A 27492-nucleotide genomic window follows, 5' to 3' on the forward strand; every position below is an offset into this window, starting at 1 on the left:
TTTTAAACCCTCACAGGGACCAAAATTGCCATTTTTACAGAGTTTTGCTTACTCAGAAGCTTCAATTTTGACCAATTTCAGGCACAGAAATGACTTTAAACACATTTTTTTTGTTGATAAAGTAATAATTCACATCCAACAGCAATTCACAGCCAAAAGATTAAATGTTAAAATTTCATCAAAATTGACCATTTTGGGAACGTTCGACAGCTCCGCGGTCATCGCTTTTCGGGAGAAAATTGATTTTTTGGACTGTACCTGAAATGATTCAAAATGTCAATTGGATCGTGCCTCATGTTGAATAACCACTTTTTAAACTCTCACAGTGACCAAAATTGCCATTTTTACAGAGTTTTGCTTACTCAGAAGCTTCAATTTTGGCCAATTTCAGGCACAGAAATGACTTTAAACACATTTATTTTAGTTGAAAAAGTAATAATTCACATCCAACATTCATTTACAGCCAAAAGATTTAATGTTAAAATTTCATCGAAATTGACCATTTTGGGAACGTTCGACAGCTCCGCGGTAATCGTTTTTCGGCAGAAAATTGATTTTTTGGACTGTACCTAAAATGATTCAAAATGTCAATTGGATCGTGCCTCATGTTGAATATCCACTTTTTAAACCCTCACAGGGAAAAAAATTGCCATTTTTACAGAGTTTTGCTTACTCAGAAGCTTTAATTTTGACCAATTTCACGCCCAGAAATTACTTTAAACACATTTTTTTTAGTTGATAAAGTAATAATTCACATCCAACAGCAATTTACAGCCAGAAGATTAAATGTTTAAAATTTCATCGAAATTGACCATTTTGGGAACGTTCGACAGCTCCGCGGTCATCGTTTTTCGGAAGAAAATTAAATTTTTGGACTGTACCTACAATGATTCACAATGTTAATTGGATCGTGCCTCATGTTGAATAACTACTTTTTAAACCCTCACAGGGACCAAAATTGCCAGTTTTTACAGAGTTTTGCTTACTCAGAAGCTTCAATTTTGACCAATTTCAGGCACAGAAATGACTTTAAACACATTTATTTTAGTTGAAAAAGTAATAATTCACATCCAACAGCAATTTACAGCCAAAAGATTAAATGTTAAAATTTCATCGAAACTGACCATTTTGGGAACGTTCAACAGCTCCGCGGTAATCGTTTTTCGGCAGAAAATTGATTTTTTGGACTGTACCTAAAATGATTCAAAATGTCAATTGGATCGTGCCTCATGTTGAATAACCACTTTTTAAACTCTCACAGTGACCAAAATTGCCATTTTTACAGAGTTTTGCTTACTCAGAAGCTTCAATTTTGACCAATTTCAGGCACAGAAATGACTTTAAACACATTTATTGTAGTTGAAAAAGTAATAATTCACATCCAACATTAATTTACAGCCAGAAGATTAAATGTTAAAATTTCATCGAAATTGACCATTTTGGGAACGTTCAACAGCTCCGCGGTAATCGTTTTTCGGCAGAAAATTGATCTTTTGGACTGTACCTAAAATGATTCAAAATGTCGATTGGATCGTGCCTCATGTTGAATAACCACTTTTTAAACTCTCACGTGACCAAAATTGCCATTTTTACAGAGTTTTGCTTACTCAGTAGCTTTAATTATGACCAATTTCACGCACAGAAATTACTTTAAACACATTTATTTTAGTTGATAAAGTAATAATTCACATCCAACAGCAATTTACAGCCAAAATATTAAATGTTAAAATTTCATCGAAATTGACCATTTTGGGAACGTTCAACACCTCCGTGGTCATCGTTTTTCGGCAGAAAATTGAATTTTTGGACTGTACCTAAAATGATTCAAAATGTCAATTGGATCGTGAATCATGTTCAATAAACACTTTTTAAACCCTCACCGGGACCAAAATTGCCATTTTTACAGAGTTTTGCTTACTCAAAAGCTTCAATTTTGACCAATTTCAGGCACAGAAATGACTTTAAACACATTTATTTTAGTTGAAAAAGTAATAATTCACATCCAACATTAATTTACAGCCAAAAGATTCAATGTTAAAATTTCATCGAAATTGACCATTTTGGGAACGTTCATCAGCTCCGCGGTAATCGTTTTTCGGCAGAAAATTGATTTTTTGGACTGTACCTAAAATGATTCAAAATGTCAATTGGATCGTGCCTCATGTTGAATAACCACTTTTTAAACTCTCACAGTGACCAAAATTGCCATTTTTACAGAGTTTTGCTTACTCAGAAGCTTCAATTTTGACCAATTTCAGGCACAGAAATGACTTTAAACACATTTATTGTAGTTGAAAAAGTAATAATTCACATCCAACATTAATTTACAGCCAGAAGATTAAATGTTAAAATTTCATCGAAATTGACCATTTTGGGAACGTTCAACAGCTCCGCGGTAATCGTTTTTCGGCAGAAGATTGATTTTTTGGACTGTACCTAAAATGATTCAAAATGTCAATTGGATCGTGCCTCATGTTGAATAACCATTTTTTAAACTCTCACAGTGACCAAAATTGCCATTTTTACAGAGTTTTGCTTACTCAGAAGCTTCAATTTTGACCAATTTCAGGCACAGAAATGACTTTAAACACATTTATTGTAGTTGAAAAAGTAATAATTCACATCCAACATTAATTTACAGCCAAAAGATTCAATGTTAAAATTTCATCGAAATTGACCATTTTGGGAACGTTCGACAGCTCTGCGGTCATCGTTTTTCAGCAGAAAATTAATTTTTTGGACTGTACCTAAAATGATTCAAAATGTCAATTGGATCGTGCCTCATGTTGAATATCCACTTTTTAAACCCTCACAGGGAACAAAATTGCCATTTTTACAGAGTTTTGCATACTCAGAAGCTTTAATTTTGACCCATCCCAGGCACAGAAATGACTTTAAACACATTTATTTTAGTTGAAAATTGATAATTCACATCCAACCGCAATTTACAGCCAAAAGATTAAATGTTAAAATTTCATCGAAATTGACCATTTTGGGAACGTTCGACAGCTCCGCGGTAATCGTTTTTCGGCAGAAAATTGATTTTTTGGACTGTACCTAAAATGATTCAAAATGTCAATTGGATCGTGCCTCATGTTGAATATCCACTTTTTAAACCCTCACAGGGAACAAAATTGCCATTTTTACAGAGTTTTGCTTACTCAGAAGCTTTAATTTTGACCCATCCCAGGCACAGAAATGACTTTAAACACATTTATTTTAGTTGAAAATTGATAATTCACATCCAACCGCAATTTACAGCCAAAAGATTAAATGTTAAAATTTCATCGAAATTGACCATTTTGGGAACGTTCGACAGCTCCGCGGTAATCGTTTTTCGGCAGAAGATTGATTTTTTGGACTGTACCTAAAATGATTCAAAATGTCAATTGGATCGTGCCTCATGTTGAATATCCACTTTTTAAACCCTCACAGGGAACAAAATTGCCATTTTTACAGAGTTTTGCTTACTCAGAAGCTTTAATTTTGACCCATCCCAGGCACAGAAATGACTTTAAACACATTTATTTTAGTTGAAAATTGATAATTCACATCCAACCGCAATTTACAGCCAAAAGATTAAATGTTAAAATTTCATCGAAATTGACCATTTTGGGAACGTTCGACAGCTCCGCGGTAATCGTTTTTCGGCAGAAAATTGATTTTTTGGACTGGACCTAAAATGATTCAAAATGTCAATTGGATCGTGCCTCATGTCGAATAACCACTTTTTAAACCCTCACAGGGACCAAAATTGCCATTTTTACAGAGTTTTGCTTACTCAGAAGCTTCAATTTTGACCAATTTCAGGCACAGAAATGACTTTAAAAACATTTATTTTAGTTGAAAAAGTAATAATTCACATCCAACATTAATTTACAGCCAAAAGATTCAATGTTAAAATTTCATAGAAATTGACCATTTTGGGAATGTTCGACAGCTCCGCGGTCATCGTTTTTTGGCAGAAAATTGATTTTTTGGGCTGTACCTACAATGATTCAAAATGTCATTTGGATTGTGAATCATGTTGAATAACCACTTTTTAAACCCTCACGGGGACCAAAATTGCCATTTTTACAGAGTTTTGCTTACTCAGAAGCTTCAATTTTGACCAATTTCAGGCACAGAAATGACTTTAAAAACATTTATTTTAGTTGAAAAAGTAATAATTCACATCCAACATTAATTTACAGCCAAAAGATTCAATGTTAAAATTTCATAGAAATTGACCATTTTGGGAACGTTCGACAGCTCCGCGGTCATCGTTTTTCGGCAGAAAATTGATTTTTTGGACTGTACCTACAATGATTCAAAATGTTTATTGGATCGTGCCTCATGTTGAATAACCACTTTTTAACCCCTCACAGGGACCAAAATTGCCATTTTTACAGAGTTTTGCTTACTCAGAAGCTTCAATTTTGACCAATTTCAGGCACAGAAATGACTTTAAACACATTTATTTTAGTTGAAAAAGTAATAATTCACATCCAACATTAATTTACAGCCAAAAGATTCAATGTTAAAATTTCATCGAAATTGACCATTTTGGGAACATTCGACAGCTCTGCGGTCATCGTTTTTTCGGCAGAAAATTAAATGTTTTGGACTGTACCTACAATGATTCAAAATGTCAATTGGATCGTGCCTCATGTTGAATAACCACTTTTTAAACTCTCACAGTGACCAAAATTGCCATTTTTACAGAGTTTTGCTTACTCAGAAGCTTCAATTTTGACCAATGTCAGGCACAAAATGACTTTAAACACATTTATTTTAGTTGAAAAAGTAATAATTCACATCCAACATTAATTTACAGCCAAAAGATTCAATGTTAAAATTTCATCGAAATTGACCATTTTGGGAACGTTCGACAGCTCCGCGGTCATCGTTTTTAGGCAGAAAATTGATTTTTTTGGACTGTACCTAAAATGATTCAAAATGTCAATAAGATCGTGCCTCATGTTGAATAACCACTTTTTAAACCCTCACAGGGACCAAAATTGCCATTTTTACAGAGTTTTGCTTACTCAGAAGCTTCAATTTTGACCAATTTCAGGCACAGAAATGACTTTAAACACATTTTTTTTGTTGATAAAGTAATAATTCACATCCAACAGCAGTTCACAGCCAAAAGATTAAATGTTAAAATTTCATCGAAATTGACCATTTTGGGAACGTTCAACACCTCCGCGGTCATCGTTTTTCGGCAGAAAATTGAATTTTTGGACTGTACCTAAAATGATTCAAAATGTCAATTGGATCGTGAATCATGTTCAATAAACACTTTTTAAACCCTCACCGGGACCAAAATTGCCATTTTTACAGAGTTTTGCTTACTCAAAAGCTTCAATTTTGACCAATTTCAGGCACAGAAATGACTTTAAACACATTTATTTTAGTTGAAAAAGTAATAATTCACATCCAACATTAATTTACAGCCAAAAGATTCAATGTTAAAATTTCATCGAAATTGACCATTTTGGGAACGTTCAACAGCTCCGCGGTAATCGTTTTTCGGCAGAAAATTGATTTTTTGGACTGTACCTAAAATGATTCAAAATGTCAATTGGATCGTGCCTCATGTTGAATAACCACTTTTTAAACTCTCACAGTGACCAAAATTGCCATTTTTACAGAGTTTTGCTTACTCAGAAGCTTCATTTTTGACCAATTTCAGGCACAGAAATGACTTTAAACACATTTATTGTAGTTGAAAAAGTAATAATTCACATCCAACATTAATTTACAGCCAAAAGATTCAATGTTAACATTTCATCGAAATTGACCATTTTGGGAACGTTCGACAGCTCCGCGGTAATCGTTTTTCGGCAGAAAATTGATTTTTTGGACTGTACCTAAAATGATTCAAAATGTCAATTGGATCGTGCCTCATGTTGAATAACTATTTTTTAAACTCTCACAGTGACCAAAATTGCCATTTTTACAGAGTTTTGCTTTCTCAGAAGCTTCAATTTTGACCAATTTCAGGCACAGAAATGACTTTAAACACATTTATTGTAGTTGAAAAAGTAATAATTCACATCCAACATTAATTTACAGCCAAAAGATTCAATGTTAAAATTTCATCGAAATTGACCATTTTGGGAACGTTCGACAGCTCCGCGGTAATCGTTTTTCGGCAGAAGATTGATTTTTTGGACTGTACCTAAAATGATTCAAAATGTCAATTGGATCGTGCCTCATGTTGAATAACCATTTTTTAAACTCTCACAGTGACCAAAATTGCCATTTTTACAGAGTTTTGCTTACTCAGAAGCTTCAATTTTGACCAATTTCAGGCACAGAAATGACTTTAAACACATTTATTGTAGTTGAAAAAGTAATAATTCACATCCAACATTAATTTACAGCCAAAAGATTCAATGTTAAAATTTCATCGAAATTGACCATTTTGGGAACGTTCGACAGCTCTGCGGTCATCGTTTTTCAGCAGAAAATTAATTTTTTGGACTGTACCTAAAATGATTCAAAATGTCAATTGGATCGTGCCTCATGTTGAATATCCACTTTTTAAACCCTCACAGGGAACAAAATTGCCATTTTTACAGAGTTTTGCATACTCAGAAGCTTTAATTTTGACCCATCCCAGGCACAGAAATGACTTTAAACACATTTATTTTAGTTGAAAATTGATAATTCACATCCAACCGCAATTTACAGCCAAAAGATTAAATGTTAAAATTTCATCGAAATTGACCATTTTGGGAACGTTCGACAGCTCCGCGGTAATCGTTTTTCGGCAGAAAATTGATTTTTTGGACTGTACCTAAAATGATTCAAAATGTCAATTGGATCGTGCCTCATGTCGAATAACCACTTTTTAAACCCTCACAGGGACCAAAATTGCCATTTTTACAGAGTTTTGCTTACTCAGAAGCTTCAATTTTGACCAATTTCAGGCACAGAAATGACTTTAAAAACATTTATTTTAGTTGAAAAAGTAATAATTCACATCCAACATTAATTTACAGCCAAAAGATTCAATGTTAAAATTTCATAGAAATTCACCATTTTGGGAATGTTTGACAGCTCCGCGGTCATCGTTTTTTGGCAGAAAATTTTTGGGCTGTACCTACAATGATTCAAAATGTCATTTGGATTGTGAATCATGTTGAATAACCACTTTTTAAACCCTCACGGGGACCAAAATTGCCATTTTTACAGAGTTTTGCTTACTCAGAAGCTTCAATTTTGACCAATTTCAGGCACAGAAATGACTTTAAAAACATTTATTTTAGTTGAAAAAGTAATAATTCACATCCAACATTAATTTACAGCCAAAAGATTCAATGTTAAAATTTCATAGAAATTGACCATTTTGGGAACGTTCGACAGCTCCGCGGTCATCGTTTTTCGGCAGAAAATTGATTTTTTGGACTGTACCTACAATGATTCAAAATGTTTATTGGATCGTGCCTCATGTTGAATAACCACTTTTTAACCCCTCACAGGGACCAAAATTGCCATTTTTACAGAGTTTTGCTTACTCAGAAGCTTCAATTTTGACCAATTTCAGGCTCAGAAATGACTTTAAACACATTTATTTTAGTTGAAAAAGTAATAATTCACATCCAACATTAATTTACAGCCAAAAGATTCAATGTTAAAATTTCATCGAAATTGACCATTTTGGGAACATTCGACAGCTCTGCGGTCATCGTTTTTTCGGCAGAAAATTACATGTTTTGGACTGTACCTACAATGATTCAAAATGTCAATTGGATCGTGCCTCATGTTGAATAACCACTTTTTAAACTCTCACAGTGACCAAAATTGCCATTTTTACAGAGTTTTGCTTACTCAGAAGCTTCAATTTTGACCAATGTCAGGCACAGAAATGACTTTAAACACATTTATTTTAGTTGAAAAAGTAATAATTCACATCCAACATTAATTTACAGCCAAAAGATTCAATGTTAAAATTTCATCGAAATTGACCATTTTGGGAACGTTCGACAGCTCCGCGGTCATCGTTTTTAGGCAGAAAATTGATTTTTTTGGACTGTACCTAAAATGATTCAAAATGTCAATAAGATCGTGCCTCATGTTGAATAACCACTTTTTAAACCCTCACAGGGACCAAAATTGCCATTTTTACAGAGTTTTGCTTACTCAGAAGCTTCAATTTTGACCAATTTCAGGCACAGAAATGACTTTAAACACATTTTTTTTGTTGATAAAGTAATAATTCACATCCAACAGCAATTCACAGCCAAAAGATTAAATGTTAAAATTTCATCAAAATTGACCATTTTGGGAACGTTCGACAGCTCCGCGGTCATTGTTTTTCGGAAGAAAATTAAATTTTTGGACTGTACCTACAATGAATCACAATGTCAATTGGATCGTGCCTCATGTTGAATAACCACTTTTTAAACCCTCACAGGGACCAAAATTGCAATTTTTACAGAGTTTTGCTTACTCAGAAGCTTCAATTTTGACCAATTTCAGGCACAGAAATGACTTTAAACACATTTATTTTAGTTGAAAAAGTAATAATTCACATCCAACATTAATTACAGCCAAAAGATTCAATGTTAAAATTTCATCGAAATTGACCATTTTGGGAACGTTCGACAGCTCCGCGGTCATCGCTTTTCGGGAGAAAATTGACTTTTTTGGACTGTACCTGAAATGATTCAAAATGTCAATTGGATCGTGCCTCATGTTGAATAACCACTTTTTAAACTCTCACAGTGACCAAAATTGCCATTTTTACAGAGTTTTGCTTACTCAGAAGCTTCAATTTTGGCCAATTTCAGGCACAGAAATGACTTTAAACACATTTATTTTAGTTGAAAAAGTAATAATTCACATCCAACATTCATTTACAGCCAAAAGATTTAATGTTAAAATTTCATCGAAATTGACCATTTTGGGAACGTTCGACAGCTCCGCGGTAATCGTTTTTCGGCAGAAAATTGATTTTTTGGACTGTACCTAAATCGATTCAAAATGTCAATTGGATCGTGCCTCATGTTGAATATCCACTTTTTAAACCCTCACAGGGAAAAAAATTGCCATTTTTACAGAGTTTTGCTTACTCAGAAGCTTTAATTTTGACCAATTTCACGCCCAGAAATTACTTTAAACACATTTTTTTTAGTTGATAAAGTAATAATTCAAATCCAACAGCAATTTACAGCCAGAAGATTAAATGTTTAAAATTTCATCGAAATTGACCATTTTGGGAACGTTCGACAGCTCCGCGGTCATCGTTTTTCGGAAGAAAATTAAATTTTTGGACTGTACCTACAATGATTCACAATGTTAATTGGATCGTGCCTCATGTTGAATAACTACTTTTTAAACCCTCACAGGGACCAAAATTGCCAGTTTTTACAGAGTTTTGCTTACTCGGAAGCTTCAATTTTGACCAATTTCAGGCACAGAAATGACTTTAAACACATTTATTTTAGTTGAAAAAGTAATAATTCACATCCAACAGCAATTTACAGCCAAAAGATTAAATGTTAAAATTTCATCGAAACTGACCATTTTGGGAACGTTCAACAGCTCCGCGGTCATCGTTTTTCGGCACAAAATTGAATTTTTGGACTGTACCTACAATGATTCAAAATGTCAATTGGATCGTGCCTCATGTTGAATAACCACTTTTTAAATTCTCACAGTGACCAAAATTGCCATTTTTACAGAGTTTTCTTACTCAGAAGCTTCAATTTTGACCAATTTCAGGCACAGAAATGACTTTAAACACATTTATTTTAGTTGAAAAAGTAATAATTCACATCCAACATTAATTTACAGCCAAAAGATTCAATGTTAAAATTTCATCGAAATTGACCATTTTGGGAACGTTCAACAGCTCCGCGGTAATCGTTTTTCGGCAGAAAATTGATCTTTTGGACTGTACCTAAAATGATTCAAAATGTCAATTGGATCGTGCCTCATGTTGAATAACCACTTTTTAAACTCTCACAGTGACCAAAATTGCCATTTTTACAGAGTTTTGCTTACTCAGAAGCTTCAATTTTGACCAATGTCAGGCACAGAAATGACTTTAAACACATTTATTTTAGTTGAAAAAGTAATAATTCACATCCAACATTAATTTACAGCCAAAAGATTCAATGTTAAAATTTCATCGAAATTGACCATTTTGGGAACGTTCGACAGCTCCGCGGTCATCGTTTTTAGGCAGAAAATTGATTTTTTTTGGACTGTACCTAAAATGTTTCAAAATGTCAATTAGATCGTGCCGCATGTTGAATAACCACTTTTTAAACCCTCACAGGGACCAAAATTGCCATTTTTACAGAGTTTTGCTTACTCAGAAGCTTCAATTTTGACCAATTTCAGGCACAGAAATGACTTTAAACACATTTTTTTTAAGTTGATAAAGTAATAATTCACATCCAACAGCAATTCACAGCCAAAAGATTAAATGTTAAAATTTCATCAAAATTGACCATTTTGGGAACGTTCGACAGCTCCGCGGTCATCGTTTTTCGGAAGAAAATTGAATTTTTGGACTGTACCTACAATGAATCACAATGTCAATTGGATCGTGCCTCATGTTGAATAACCACTTTTTAAACCCTCACAGGGACCAAAATTGCCATTTTTACAGAGTTTTGCTTACTCAGAAGCTTCAATTTTGACCAATTTCAGGCACAGAAATGACTTTAAACACATTTATTTTAGTTGAAAAAGTAATAATTCACATCCAACATTAATTTACAGCCAAAAGATTCAATGTTAAAGTTTCATCGAAATTGACAATTTTGGGAACGTTCGACAGCTCCGCGGTCATCGCTTTTCGGGAGAAAATTGATTTTTTGGACTGTACCTGAAATGATTCAAAATGTCAATTGGATCGTGCCTCATGTTGAATAACCACTTTTTAAACTCTCACAGTGACCAAAATTGCCATTTTTACAGACTTTTGCTTACTCAGAAGCTTCAATTTTGGCCAATTTCAGGCACAGAAATGACTTTAAACACATTTATTTTAGTTGAAATAGTAATAATTCACATCCAACATTCATTTACAGCCAAAAGATTTAATGTTAAAATTTCATCGAAATTGACCATTTTGGGAACGTTCGACAGCTCCGCGGTAATCGTTTTTCGGCAGAAAATTGATTTTTTGGACTGTACCTAAAATGATTCACAATGTCAATTGGATCGTGCCTCATGTTGAATATCCACTTTTTAAACCCTCACAGGGAACAAAATTGCCATTTTTACAGAGTTTTGCTCACTCAGAAGCTTCAATTTTGACCAATTTCAGGCACAGAAATGACTTTAAACACATTTATTTTAGTTGATAAAGTAATAATTCACATCCAACAGCAATTTACAGTCAAAATATTAAATGTTAAAATTTCATCGAAATTGACCATTTTGGGAACGTTCAACACCTCCGCGGTCATCGTTTTTCGGCAGAAAATTGAATTTTTGGACTGTACCTAAAATGATTCAAAATGTCAATTGGATCGTGAATCATGTTCAATAAACACTTTTTAAACCCTCACCGGGACCAAAATTGCCATTTTTACAGAGTTTTGCTTACTCAGAAGCTTCAATTTTGACCAATTTCAGGCACAGAAATGACTTTAAACACATTTATTTTAGTTGAAAAAGTAATAATTCACATCCAACATTAATTTACAGCCAAAAGATTCAATGTTAAAATTTCATCGAAATTGACCATTTTGGGAACGTTCAACAGCTCCGCGGTAATCGTTTTTCGGCAGAAAATTGATTTTTTGGACTGTACCTAAAATGATTCAAAATGTCAATTGGATCGTGCCTCATGTTGAATAACCACTTTTTAAACTCTCACAGTGACCAAAATTGCCATTTTTACAGAGTTTTGCTTACTCAGAAGCTTCAATTTTGACCAATTTCAGGCACAGAAATGACTTTAAACACATTTATTGTAGTTGAAAAAGTAATAATTCACATCCAACATTAATTTACAGCCAGAAGATTAAATGTTAAAATTTCATCGAAATTGACCATTTTGGGAACGTTCAACAGCTCCGCGGTAATCGTTTTTCGGCAGAAAATTGATCTTTTGGACTGTACCTAAAATGATTCAAAATGTCGATTGGATCGTGCCTCATGTTGAATAACCACTTTTTAAACTCTCACGTGACCAAAATTGCCATTTTTACAGAGTTTTGCTTACTCAGTAGCTTTAATTATGACCAATTTCACGCACAGAAATTACTTTAAACACATTTATTTTAGTTGATAAAGTAATAATTCACATCCAACAGCAATTTACAGCCAAAATATTAAATGTTAAAATTTCATCGAAATTGACCATTTTGGGAACGTTCAACAGCTCCGCGGTCATCGTTTTTCGGCAGAAAATTGAATTTTTGGACTGTACCTAAAATGATTCAAAATGTCAATTGGATCGTGCCTCACGTTGAATAACCACTTTTTAAACCCTCACAGGGACCAAAATTGCCATTTTTACAGAGTTTTGCTTACTCAGAAGCTTCAATTTTGACCAATGTCAGGCAGAGAAATGACTTTAAACACATTTATTTTAGTTGAAAAAGTAATAATTCACATCCAACATTAATTTACAGCCAAAATATTAAATGTTAAAATTTCATCGAAATTGACCATTTTGGGAACGTTCGACAGCTCCGCGGTAATCATTTTTCGGCAGAAAATTGATTTTTTGGACTGTACCTAAAATGATTCAAAATGTCAATTGGATCGTGCCTCATGTTGAATAACTATTTTTTAAACTCTCACAGTGACCAAAATTGCCATTTTTACAGAGTTTTGCTTACTCAGAAGCTTCAATTTTGACCAATTTCAGGCACAGAAATGACTTTAAACACATTTATTGTAGTTGAAAAAGTAATAATTCACATCCAACATTAATTTACAGCCAAAAGATTCAATGTTAAAATTTCATCGAAATTGACCATTTTGGGAACGTTCGACAGCTCCGCGGTAATCGTTTTTCGGCAGAAGATTGATTTTTTGGACTGTACCTAAAATGATTCAAAATGTCAATTGGATCGTGCCTCATGTTGAATAACCATTTTTTAAACTCTCACAGTGACCAAAATTGCCATTTTTACAGAGTTTTGCTTACTCAGAAGCTTCAATTTTGACCAATTTCAGGCACAGAAATGACTTTAAACACATTTATTGTAGTTGAAAAAGTAATAATTCACATCCAACATTAATTTACAGCCAAAAGATTCAATGTTAAAATTTCATCGAAATTGACCATTTTGGGAACGTTCGACAGCTCCGCGGTAATCGTTTTTCGGCAGAAGATTGATTTTTTGGACTGTACCTAAAATGATTCAAAATGTCAATTGGATCGTGCCTCATGTTGAATAACCATTTTTTAAACTCTCACAGTGAACAAAATTGCCATTTTTACAGAGTTTTGCTTACTCAGAAGCTTTAATTTTGACCCATCCCAGGCACAGAAATGACTTTAAACACATTTATTTTAGTTGAAAATTGATAATTCACATCCAACCGCAATTTACAGCCAAAAGATTAAATGTTAAAATTTCATCGAAATTGACCATTTTGGGAACGTTCGACAGCTCCGCGGTAATCGTTTTTCGGCAGAAAATTGATTTTTTGGACTGTACCTAAAATGATTCAAAATGTCAATTGGATCGTGCCTCATGTCGAATAACCACTTTTTAAACCCTCACAGGGACCAAAATTGCCATTTTTACAGAGTTTTGCTTACTCAGAAGCTTCAATTTTGACCAATTTCAGGCACAGAAATGACTTTAAAAACATTTATTTTAGTTGAAAAAGTAATAATTCACATCCAACATTAATTTACAGCCAAAAGATTCAATGTTAAAATTTCATAGAAATTGACCATTTTGGGAATGTTCGACAGCTCCGCGGTCATCGTTTTTTGGCAGAAAATTGATTTTTTTGGGCTGTACCTACAATGATTCAAAATGTCATTTGGATTGTGAATCATGTTGAATAACCACTTTTTAAACCCTCACGGGGACCAAAATTGCCATTTTTACAGAGTTTTGCTTACTCAGAAGCTTCAATTTTGACCAATTTCAGGCACAGAAATGACTTTAAAAACATTTATTTTAGTTGAAAAAGTAATAATTCACATCCAACATTAATTTACAGCCAAAAGATTCAATGTTAAAATTTCATAGAAATTGACCATTTTGGGAACGTTCGACAGCTCCGCGGTCATCGTTTTTCGGCAGAAAATTGATTTTTTGGACTGTACCTACAATGATTCAAAATGTTTATTGGATCGTGCCTCATGTTGAATAACCACTTTTTAACCCCTCACAGGGACCAAAATTGCCATTTTTACAGAGTTTTGCTTACTCAGAAGCTTCAATTTTGACCAATTTCAGGCACAGAAATGACTTTAAACACATTTATTTTAGTTGAAAAAGTAATAATTCACATCCAACATTAATTTACAGCCAAAAGATTCAATGTTAAAATTTCATCGAAATTGACCATTTTGGGAACATTCGACAGCTCTGCGGTCATCGTTTTTTCGGCAGAAAATTAAATGTTTTGGACTGTACCTACAATGATTCAAAATGTCAATTGGATCGTGCCTCATGTTGAATAACCACTTTTTAAACTCTCACAGTGACCAAAATTGCCATTTTTACAGAGTTTTGCTTACTCAGAAGCTTCAATTTTGACCAATGTCAGGCACAGAAATGACTTTAAACACATTTATTTTAGTTGAAAAAGTAATAATTCACATCCAACATTAATTTACAGCCAAAAGATTCAATGTTAAAATTTCATCGAAATTGACCATTTTGGGAACGTTCGACAGCTCCGCGGTCATCGTTTTTAGGCAGAAAATTGATTTTTTTGGACTGTACCTAAAATGATTCAAAATGTCAATAAGATCGTGCCTCATGTTGAATAACCACTTTTTAAACCCTCACAGGGACCAAAATTGCCATTTTTACAGAGTTTTGCTTACTCAGAAGCTTCAATTTTGACCAATTTCAGGCACAGAAATGACTTTAAACACATTTTTTTTGTTGATAAAGTAATAATTCACATCCAACAGCAATTCACAGCCAAAAGATTAAATGTTAAAATTTCATCAAAATTGACCATTTTGGGAACGTTCGACAGCTCCGCGGTCATTGTTTTTCGGAAGAAAATTAAATTTTTGGACTGTACCTACAATGAATCACAATGTCAATTGGATCGTGCCTCATGTTGAATAACCACTTTTTAAACCCTCACAGGGACCAAAATTGCCATTTTTACAGAGTTTTGCTTACTCAGAAGCTTCAATTTTGACCAATTTCAGGCACAGAAATGACTTTAAACACATTTATTGTAGTTGAAAAAGTAATAATTCACATCCAACATTAATTTACAGCCAGAAGATTAAATGTTAAAATTTCATCGAAATTGACCATTTTGGGAACGTTCAACAGCTCCGCGGTAATCGTTTTTCGGCAGAAAATTGATCTTTTGGACTGTACCTAAAATGATTCAAAATGTCGATTGGATCGTGCCTCATGTTGAATAACCACTTTTTAAACTCTCACGTGACCAAAATTGCCATTTTTACAGAGTTTTGCTTACTCAGTAGCTTTAATTATGACCAATTTCACGCACAGAAATTACTTTAAACACATTTATTTTAGTTGATAAAGTAATAATTCACATCCAACAGCAATTTACAGCCAAAATATTAAATGTTAAAATTTCATCGAAATTGACCATTTTGGGAACGTTCAACAGCTCCGCGGTCATCGTTTTTCGGCAGAAAATTGAATTTTTGGACTGTACATAAAATGATTCAAAATGTCAATTGGATCGTGCCTCACGTTGAATAACCACTTTTTAAACCCTCACAGGGACCAAAATTGCCATTTTTACAGAGTTTTGCTTACTCAGAAGCTTCAATTTTGACCAATGTCAGGAACAGAAATGACTTTAAACACATTTATTTTAGTTGAAAAAGTAATAATTCACATCCAACATTAATTTACAGCCAAAAGATTCAATGTTAACATTTCATCGAAATTGACCATTTTGGGAACGTTCGACAGCTCCGCGGTAATCGTTTTTCGGCAGAAAATTGATTTTTTGGACTGTACCTAAAATGATTCAAAATGTCAATTGGATCGTGCCTCATGTTGAATAACTATTTTTTAAACTCTCACAGTGACCAAAATTGCCATTTTTACAGAGTTTTGCTTACTCAGAAGCTTCAATTTTGACCAATTTCAGGCACAGAAATGACTTTAAACACATTTATTGTAGTTGAAAAAGTAATAATTCACATCCAACATTAATTTACAGCCAAAAGATTCAATGTTAAAATTTCATCGAAATTGACCATTTTGGGAACGTTCGACAGCTCCGCGGTAATCGTTTTTCGGCAGAAGATTGATTTTTTGGACTGTACCTAAAATGATTCAAAATGTCAATTGGATCGTGCCTCATGTTGAATAACCATTTTTTAAACTCTCACAGTGACCAAAATTGCCATTTTTACAGAGTTTTGCTTACTCAGAAGCTTCAATTTTGACCAATTTCAGGCACAGAAATGACTTTAAACACATTTATTGTAGTTGAAAAAGTAATAATTCACATCCAACATTAATTTACAGCCAAAAGATTCAATGTTAAAATTTCATCGAAATTGACCATTTTGGGAACGTTCGACAGCTCTGCGGTCATCGTTTTTCGGCAGAAAATTTATTTTTTGGACTGTACCTAAAATGATTCAAAATGTCAATTGGATCGTGCCTCATGTTGAATATCCACTTTTTAAACCCTCACAGGGAACAAAATTGCCATTTTTACAGAGTTTTGCTTACTCAGAAGCTTTAATTTTGACCCATCCCAGGCACAGAAATGACTTTAAACACATTTATTTTAGTTGAAAATGGATAATTCACATCCAACCGCAATTTACAGCCAAAAGATTAAATGTTAAAATTTCATCGAAATTGACCATTTTGGGAACGTTCGACAGCTCCGCGGTAATCGTTTTTCGGCAGAAAATTGATTTTTTGGACTGTACCTAAAATGATTCAAAATGTCAATTGGATCGTGCCTCATGTCGAATAACCACTTTTTAAACCCTCACAGGGACCAAAATTGCCATTTTTACAGAGTTTTGCTTACTCAGAAGCTTCAATTTTGACCAATTTCAGGCACAGAAATGACTTTAAAAACATTTATTTTAGTTGAAAAAGTAATAATTCACATCCAACATGAATTTACAGCCAAAAGATTCAATGTTAAAATTTCATAGAAATTGACCATTTTGGGAATGTTCGACAGCTCCGCGGTCATCGTTTTTTGGCAGAAAATTGATTTTTTGGGCTGTACCTACAATGATTCAAAATGTCATTTGGATTGTGAATCATGTTGAATAACCACTTTTTAAACCCTCACGGGGACCAAAATTGCCATTTTTACAGAGTTTTGCTTACTCAGAAGCTTCAATTTTGACCAATTTCAGGCACAGAAATGACTTTAAAAACATTTATTTTAGTTGAAAAAGTAATAATTCACATCCAACATTAATTTACAGCCAAAAGATTCAATGTTAAAATTTCATAGAAATTGACCATTTTGGGAACGTTCGACAGCTCCGCGGTCATCGTTTTTCGGCAGAAAATTGATTTTTTGGACTGTACCTACAATGATTCAAAATGTTTATTGGATCGTGCCTCATGTTGAATAACCACTTTTTAACCCCTCACAGGGACCAAAATTGCCATTTTTACAGAGTTTTGCTTACTCAGAAGCTTCAATTTTGACCAATTTCAGGCACAGAAATGACTTTAAACACATTTATTTTAGTTGAAAAAGTAATAATTCACATCCAACATTAATTTACAGCCAAAAGATTCAATGTTAAAATTTCATCGAAATTGACCATTTTGGGAACATTCGACAGCTCTGCGGTCATCGTTTTTTCGGCAGAAAATTAAATGTTTTGGACTGTACCTACAATGATTCAAAATGTCAATTGGATCGTGCCTCATGTTGAATAACCACTTTTTAAACTCTCACAGTGACCAAAATTGCCATTTTTACAGAGTTTTGCTTACTCAGAAGCTTCAATTTTGACCAATGTCAGGCACAGAAATGACTTTAAACACATTTATTTTAGTTGAAAAAGTAATAATTCACATCCAACATTAATTTACAGCCAAAAGATTCAATGTTAAAATTTCATCGAAATTGACCATTTTGGGAACGTTCGACAGCTCCGCAGTCATCGTTTTTAGGCAGAAAATTGATTTTTTTGGACTGTACCTAAAATGATTCAAAATGTCAATAAGATCGTGCCTCATGTTGAATAACCACTTTTTAAACCCTCACAGGGACCAAAATTGCCATTTTTACAGAGTTTTGCTTACTCAGAAGCTTCAATTTTGACCAATTTCAGGCACAGAAATGACTTTAAACACATTTTTTTTGTTGATAAAGTAATAATTCACATCCAACAGCAATTCACAGCCAAAAGATTAAATGTTAAAATTTCATCAAAATTTACCATTTTGGGAACGTTCGACAGCTCCGCGGTCATTGTTTTTCGGAAGAAAATTAAATTTTTGGACTGTACCTACAATGAATCACAATGTCAATTGGATCGTGCCTCATGTTGAATAACCACTTTTTAAACCCTCACAGGGACCAAAATTGCCATTTTTACAGAGTTTTGCTTACTCAGAAGCTTCAATTTTGACCAATTTCAGACACAGAAATGACTTTAAACACATTTATTTTAGTTGAAAAAGTAATAATTCACATCCAACATTAATTACAGCCAAAAGATTCAATGTTAAAATTTCATCGAAATTGACCATTTTGGGAACGTTCGACAGCTCCGCGGTCATCGCTTTTCGGGAGAAAATTGATTTTTTGGACTGTACCTGAAATGATTCAAAATGTCAATTGGATCGTGCCTCATGTTGAATAACCACTTTTTAAACTCTCACAGTGACCAAAATTGCCATTTTTACAGAGTTTTGCTTACTCAGAAGCTTCAATTTTGGCCAATTTCAGGCACAGAAATGACTTTAAACACATTTATTTTAGTTGAAAAAGTAATAATTCACATCCAACATTAATTTACAGCCAAAAGATTCAATGTTAAAATTTCATCGAAATTGACCATTTTGGGAACGTTCGACAGCTCCGCGGTCATCGTTTTTAGGCAGAAAATTGATTTTTTTGGACTGTACCTAAAATGATTCAAAATGTCAATAAGATCGTGCCTCATGTTGAATAACCACTTTTTAAACCCTCACAGGGACCAAAATTGCCATTTTTACAGAGTTTTGCTTACTCAGAAGCTTCAATTTTGACCAATTTCAGGCACAGAAATGACTATAAACACATTTTTTTTGTTGATAAAGTAATAATTCACATCCAACAGCAATTCACAGCCAAAAGATTAAATGTTAAAATTTCATCAAAATTTACCATTTTGGGAACGTTCGACAGCTCCGCGGTCATTGTTTTTCGGAAGAAAATTAAATTTTTGGACTGTACCTACAATGAATCACAATGTCAATTGGATCGTGCCTCATGTTGAATAACCACTTTTTAAACCCTCACAGGGACCAAAATTGCCATTTTTACAGAGTTTTGCTTACTCAGAAGCTTCAATTTTGACCAATTTCAGGCACAGAAATGACTTTAAACACATTTATTTTAGTTGAAAAAGTAATAATTCACATCCAACATTAATTACAGCCAAAAGATTCAATGTTAAAATTTCATCGAAATTGACCATTTTGGGAACGTTCGACAGCTCCGCGGTCATCGCTTTTCGGGAGAAAATTGATTTTTTGGACTGTACCTGAAATGATTCAAAATGTCAATTGGATCGTGCCTCATGTTGAATAACCACTTTTTAAACTCTCACAGTGACCAAAATTGCCATTTTTACAGAGTTTTGCTTACTCAGAAGCTTCAATTTTGGCCAATTTCAGGCACAGAAATGACTTTAAACACATTTATTTTAGTTGAAAAAGTAATAATTCACATCCAACATTCATTTACAGCCAAAAGATTTAATGTTAAAATTTCATCGAAATTGACCATTTTGGGAACGTTCGACAGCTCCGCGGTAATCGTTTTTCGGCAGAAAATTGATTTTTTGGACTGTACCTAAAATGATTCAAAATGTCAATTGGATCGTGCCTCATGTTGAATATCCACTTTTTAAACCCTCACAGGGAAAAAAATTGCCATTTTTACAGAGTTTTGCTTACTCAAAAGCTTTAATTTTGACCAATTTCACGCCCAGAAATTACTTTAAACACATTTTTTTTAGTTGATAAAGTAATAATTCACATCCAACAGCAATTTACAGCCAGAAGATTAAATGTTTAAAATTTCATCGAAATTGACCATTTTGGGAACGTTCGACAGCTCCGCGGTCATCGTTTTTCGGAAGAAAATTAAATTTTTGGACTGTACCTACAATGATTCACAATGTTAATTGGATCGTGCCTCATGTTGAATAACTACTTTTTAAACCCTCACAGGGACCAAAATTGCCAGTTTTTACAGAGTTTTGCTTACTCAGAAGCTTCAATTTTGACCAATTTCAGGCACAGAAATGACTTTAAACACATTTATTTTAGTTGAAAAAGTAATAATTCACATCCAACAGCAATTTACAGCCAAAAGATTAAATGTTAAAATTTCATCGAAACTGACCATTTTGGGAACGTTCAACAGCTCCGCGGTCATCGTTTTTCGGCACAAAATTGAATTTTTGGACTGTACCTACAATGATTCAAAATGTCAATTGGATCGTGCCTCATGTTGAATAACCACTTTTTAAATTCTCACAGTGACCAAAATTGCCAGTTTTTACAGAGTTTTCTTACTCAGAAGCTTCAATTTTGACCAATTTCAGGCACAGAAATGACTTTAAACACATTTATTTTAGTTGAAAAAGTAATAATTCACATCCAACATTAATTTACAGCCAAAAGATTCAATGTTAAAATTTCATCGAAATTGACCATTTTGGGAACGTTCAACAGCTCCGCGGTAATCGTTTTTCGGCAGAAAATTGATTTTTTGGACTGTACCTAAAATGATTCAAAATGTCAATTGGATCGTGCCTCATGTTGAATAACCACTTTTTAAACTCTCACAGTGACCAAAATTGCCATTTTTACAGAGTTTTGCTTACTCAGAAGCTTCAATTTTGACCAATTTCAGGCACAGAAATGACTTTAAACACATTTATTGTAGTTGAAAAAGTAATAATTCACATCCAACATTAATTTACAGCCAGAAGATTAAATGTAAAAATTTCATCGAAATTGACCTTTTTGGGAACGTTCAACAGCTCCGCGGTAATCGTTTTTCGGCAGAAAATTGATCTTTTGGACTGTACCTAAAATGATTCAAAATGTCGATTGGATCGTGCCTCATGTTGAATAACCACTTTTTAAACTCTCACGTGACCAAAATTGCCATTTTTACAGAGTTTTGCTTACTCAGAAGGTTCAATTTTTACAAATTTCAGGCACAGAAATGACTTTAAACACATTTATTTTAGTTAAAAAAGTAATAATTCACATCCAACATTAATTTACAGCCAAAAGATTCAATGTTAAAATTTCATCGAAATTGACCATTTTGGGAACGTTCGACAGCTCTGCGGTCATCGTTTTTCGGCAGAAAATTAATTTTTTGGACTGTACCTAAAATGATTCAAAATGTCAATTGGATCATGCCTCATGTTGAATATCCACTTTTTAAGCCCTCACAGGGAAAAAAATTGCCATTTTTACAGAGTTTTGCTTACTCAGAAGCTTTAATTTTGACCAATTTCACGCCCAGAAATTACTTTAAACACATTTTTTTAGTTGATAAAGTAATAATTCACATCCAACGGCAATTTACAGCCAGAAGATTAAATGTTAAAATTTCATAGAAATTGACCATTTTGGGAACGTTCGACAGCTGTCATCGTTTTTCGGAAGAAAATTGAATTTTTGGACTGTACCTACAATGATTCACAATGTCAATTGGATCGTGCCTCATGTTGAATAACCACTTTTTAAACCCTCACAGGGACCAAAATTGCCATTTTTACAGAGTTTTGCTTACTCAGAAGCTTCAATTGTGACCAATTTCAGGCACAGAAATGACTTTAAACACATTTATTTTAGTTGAAAAAGTAATAATTCACATCCAACATTAATTTACAGCCAAAAGATTCAATGTTAAAATTTCATCGAAATTGACCATTTTGGGAACGTTCGACAGCTCCGCGGTCATCGCTTTTCGGGAGAAAATTGATTTTTTGGACTGTACCTGAAATGATTCAAAATGTCAATTGGATCGTGCCTCATGTTGAATAACCACTTTTTAAACTCTCACAGTGACCAAAATTGCCATTTTTAGAGAGTTTTGCTTACTCAGAATCTTCAATTTTGGCCAATTTCAGGCACAGAAAGGACTTTAAACACATTTATTTTAGTTGAAAAAGTAATAATTCACATCCAACATTCATTTACAGCCAAAAGATTCAATGTTAAAATTTCATCGAAATTGACCATTTTGGGAATGTTCGACAGCTCCGCGGTAATCGTTTTTCGGCAGAAAATAGATTTTTTGGACTGTACCTAAAATGATTCAAAATGTCAATTGGATCGTGCCTCATGTTGAATATCCACTTTTTAAACCCTCACAGGGAAAAAAATTGCCATTTTTACAGAGTTTTGCTTACTCAGAAGCTTCAATTGTGACCAATTTCAGGCACAGAAATGACTTTAAACACATTTATTTTAGTTGAAAAAGTAATAATTCACATCCAACATTAATTTACAGCCAAAAGATTCAATGTTAAAATTTCATCGAAATTGACCATTTTGGGAACGTTCGACAGCTCCGCGGTCATCGTTTTTAGGCAGAAAATTGATTTTTTTGGACTGTACCTAAAATGATTCAAAATGTCAATAAGATCGTGCCTCATGTTGAATAACCACTTTTTAAACCCTCACAGGGACCAAAATTGCCATTTTTACAGAGTTTTGCTTACTCAGAAGCTTCAATTTTGACCAATTTCAGGCACAGAAATGACTTTAAACACATTTTTTTTGTTGATAAAGTAATAATTCACATCCAACAGCAATTCACAGCCAAAAGATTAAATGTTAAAATTTCATCAAAATTTACCATTTTGGGAACGTTCGACAGCTCCGCGGTCATTGTTTTTCGGAAGAAAATTAAATTTTTGGACTGTACCTACAATGAATCACAATGTCAATTGGATCGTGCCTCATGTTGAATAACCACTTTTTAAACCCTCACAGGGACCAAAATTGCCATTTTTACAGAGTTTTGCTTACTCAGAAGCTTCAATTTTGACCAATTTCAGGCACAGAAATGACTTTAAACACATTTATTTTAGTTGAAAAAGTAATAATTCACATCCAACATTAATTACAGCCAAAAGATTCAATGTTAAAATTTCATCGAAATTGACCATTTTGGGAACGTTCGACAGCTCCGCGGTCATCGCTTTTCGGGAGAAAATTGATTTTTTGGACTGTACCTGAAATGATTCAAAATGTCAATTGGATCGTGCCTCATGTTGAATAACCACTTTTTAAACTCTCACAGTGACCAAAATTGCCATTTTTACAGAGTTTTGCTTACTCAGAAGCTTCAACTTTGGCCAATTTCAGGCACAGAAATGACTTTAAACACATTTATTTTAGTTGAAAAAGTAATAATTCACATCCAACATTCATTTACAGCCAAAAGATTTAATGTTAAAATTTCATCGAAATTGACCATTTTGGGAACGTTCGACAGCTCCGCGGTAATCGTTTTTCGGCAGAAAATTGATTTTTTGGACTGTACCTAAAATGATTCAAAATGTCAATTGGATCGTGCCTCATGTTGAATATCCACTTTTTAAACCCTCACAGGGAAAAAAATTGCCATTTTTACAGAGTTTTGCTTACTCAAAAGCTTTAATTTTGACCAATTTCACGCCCAGAAATTACTTTAAACACATTTTTTTTAGTTGATAAAGTAATAATTCACATCCAACAGCAATTTACAGCCAGAAGATTAAATGTTTAAAATTTCATCGAAATTGACCATTTTGGGAACGTTCGACAGCTCCGCGGTCATCGTTTTTCGGAAGAAAATTAAATTTTTGGACTGTACCTACAATGATTCACAATGTTAATTGGATCGTGCCTCATGTTGAATAACTACTTTTTAAACCCTCACAGGGACCAAAATTGCCAGTTTTTACAGAGTTTTGCTTACTCAGAAGCTTCAATTTTGACCAATTTCAGGCACAGAAATGACTTTAAACACATTTATTTTAGTTGAAAAAGTAATAATTCACATCCAACAGCAATTTACAGCCAAAAGATTAAATGTTAAAATTTCATCGAAACTGACCATTTTGGGAACGTTCAACAGCTCCGCGGTCATCGTTTTTCGGCACAAAATTGAATTTTTGGACTGTACCTACAATGATTCAAAATGTCAATTGGATCGTGCCTCATGTTGAATAACCACTTTTTAAATTCTCACAGTGACCAAAATTGCCAGTTTTTACAGAGTTTTCTTACTCAGAAGCTTCAATTTTGACCAATTTCAGGCACAGAAATGACTTTAAACACATTTATTTTAGTTGAAAAAGTAATAATTCACATCCAACATTAATTTACAGCCAAAAGATTCAATGTTAAAATTTCATCGAAATTGACCATTTTGGGAACGTTCAACAGCTCCGCGGTAATCGTTTTTCGGCAGAAAATTGATTTTTTGGACTGTACCTAAAATGATTCAAAATGTCAATTGGATCGTGCCTCATGTTGAATAACCACTTTTTAAACTCTCACAGTGACCAAAATTGCCATTTTTACAGAGTTTTGCTTACTCAGAAGCTTCAATTTTGACCAATTTCAGGCACAGAAATGACTTTAAACACATTTATTGTAGTTGAAAAAGTAATAATTCACATCCAACATTAATTTACAGCCAGAAGATTAAATGTAAAAATTTCATCGAAATTGACCTTTTTGGGAACGTTCAACAGCTCCGCGGTAATCGTTTTTCGGCAGAAAATTGATCTTTTGGACTGTACCTAAAATGATTCAAAATGTCGATTGGATCGTGCCTCATGTTGAATAACCACTTTTTAAACTCTCACGTGACCAAAATTGCCATTTTTACAGAGTTTTGCTTACTCAGAAGGTTCAATTTTTACAAATTTCAGGCACAGAAATGACTTTAAACACATTTATTTTAGTTAAAAAAGTAATAATTCACATCCAACATTAATTTACAGCCAAAAGATTCAATGTTAAAATTTCATCGAAATTGACCATTTTGGGAACGTTCGACAGCTCTGCGGTCATCGTTTTTCGGCAGAAAATTAATTTTTTGGACTGTACCTAAAATGATTCTAAATGTCAATTGGATCATGCCTCATGTTGAATATCCACTTTTTAAGCCCTCACAGGGAAAAAAATTGCCATTTTTACAGAGTTTTGCTTACTCAGAAGCTTTAATTTTGACCAATTTCACGCCCAGAAATTACTTTAAACACATTTTTTTTAGTTGATAAAGTAATAATTCACATCCAACGGCAATTTACAGCCAGAAGATTAAATGTTAAAATTTCATAGAAATTGACCATTTTGGGAACGTTCGACAGCTCCGCGGTCATCGTTTTTCGGAAGAAAATTGAATTTTTGGACTGTACCTACAATGATTCACAATGTCAATTGGATCGTGCCTCATGTTGAATAACCACTTTTTAAACCCTCACAGGGACCAAAATTGCCATTTTTACAGAGTTTTGCTTACTCAGAAGCTTCAATTGTGACCAATTTCAGGCACAGAAATGACTTTAAACACATTTATTTTAGTTGAAAAAGTAATAATTCACATCCAACATTAATTTACAGCCAAAAGATTCAATGTTAAAATTTCATCGAAATTGACCATTTTGGGAACGTTCGACAGCTCCGCGGTCATCGCTTTTCGGGAGAAAATTGATTTTTTGGACTGTACCTGAAATGATTCAAAATGTCAATTGGATCGTGCCTCATGTTGAATAACCACTTTTTAAACTCTCACAGTGACCAAAATTGCCATTTTTAGAGAGTTTTGCTTACTCAGAATCTTCAATTTTGGCCAATTTCAGGCACAGAAAGGACTTTAAACACATTTATTTTAGTTGAAAAAGTAATAATTCACATCCAACATTCATTTACAGCCAAAAGATTCAATGTTAAAATTTCATCGAAATTGACCATTTTGGGAATGTTCGACAGCTCCGCGGTCATCGTTTTTCGGGAGAAAATTGATTTTTTGGAATGTACCTAAAATGATTCAAAATGTCAATTGAATCGTGCCTCATGTTGAATAACCACTTTTTAAACCCTCACAGGGACCAAAATTGGAATTTTTACAGAGTTTTGCTTACTCAGTAGCTTTAATTATGACCAATTTCACGCACAGAAATTACTTTAAACACATTTATTTTAGTTGATTAAGTAATAATTCACATCCAACAGCAATTTACAGCCAAAAGATTAAATGTTAAAATTTCATCGAAATTGACCATTTTTGGAACGTTCAACAGCTCCACGGTCATCGTTTTTAGGCAGAAAATTGAATTTTTGGACTGTACCTACAATGATTCAAAATGTCAATTGGATCGTGCCTCATGTTGAATAACCACTTTTTAAATTCTCACAGTGACCAAAATTGCCAGTTTTTACAGAGTTTTCTTACTCAGAAGCTTCAATTTTGACCAATTTCAGGCACAGAAATGACTTTAAACACATTTATTTTAGTTGAAAAAGTAATAATTCACATCCAACATTAATTTACAGCCAAAAGATTCAATGTTAAAATTTCATCGAAATTGACCATTTTGGGAACGTTCAACAGCTCCGCGGTAATCGTTTTTCGGCAGAAAATTGATTTTTTGGACTGTACCTAAAATGATTCAAAATGTCAATTGGATCGTGCCTCATGTTGAATAACCACTTTTTAAACTCTCACAGTGACCAAAATTGCCATTTTTACAGAGTTTTGCTTACTCAGAAGCTTCAATTTTGACCAATTTCAGGCACAGAAATGACTTTAAACACATTTATTGTAGTTGAAAAAGTAATAATTCACATCCAACATTAATTTACAGCCAGAAGATTAAATGTAAAAATTTCATCGAAATTGACCTTTTTGGGAACGTTCAACAGCTCCGCGGTAATCGTTTTTCGGCAGAAAATTGATCTTTTGGACTGTACCTAAAATGATTCAAAATGTCGATTGGATCGTGCCTCATGTTGAATAACCACTTTTTAAACTCTCACGTGACCAAAATTGCCATTTTTACAGAGTTTTGCTTACTCAGAAGGTTCAATTTTTACAAATTTCAGGCACAGAAATGACTTTAAACACATTTATTTTAGTTAAAAAAGTAATAATTCA

This window comes from Lissotriton helveticus, chromosome 9, assembly GCF_964261635.1.
Source record: "Lissotriton helveticus chromosome 9, aLisHel1.1, whole genome shotgun sequence".
Classification (NCBI taxonomy): Eukaryota; Metazoa; Chordata; class Amphibia; order Caudata; family Salamandridae; genus Lissotriton; species Lissotriton helveticus.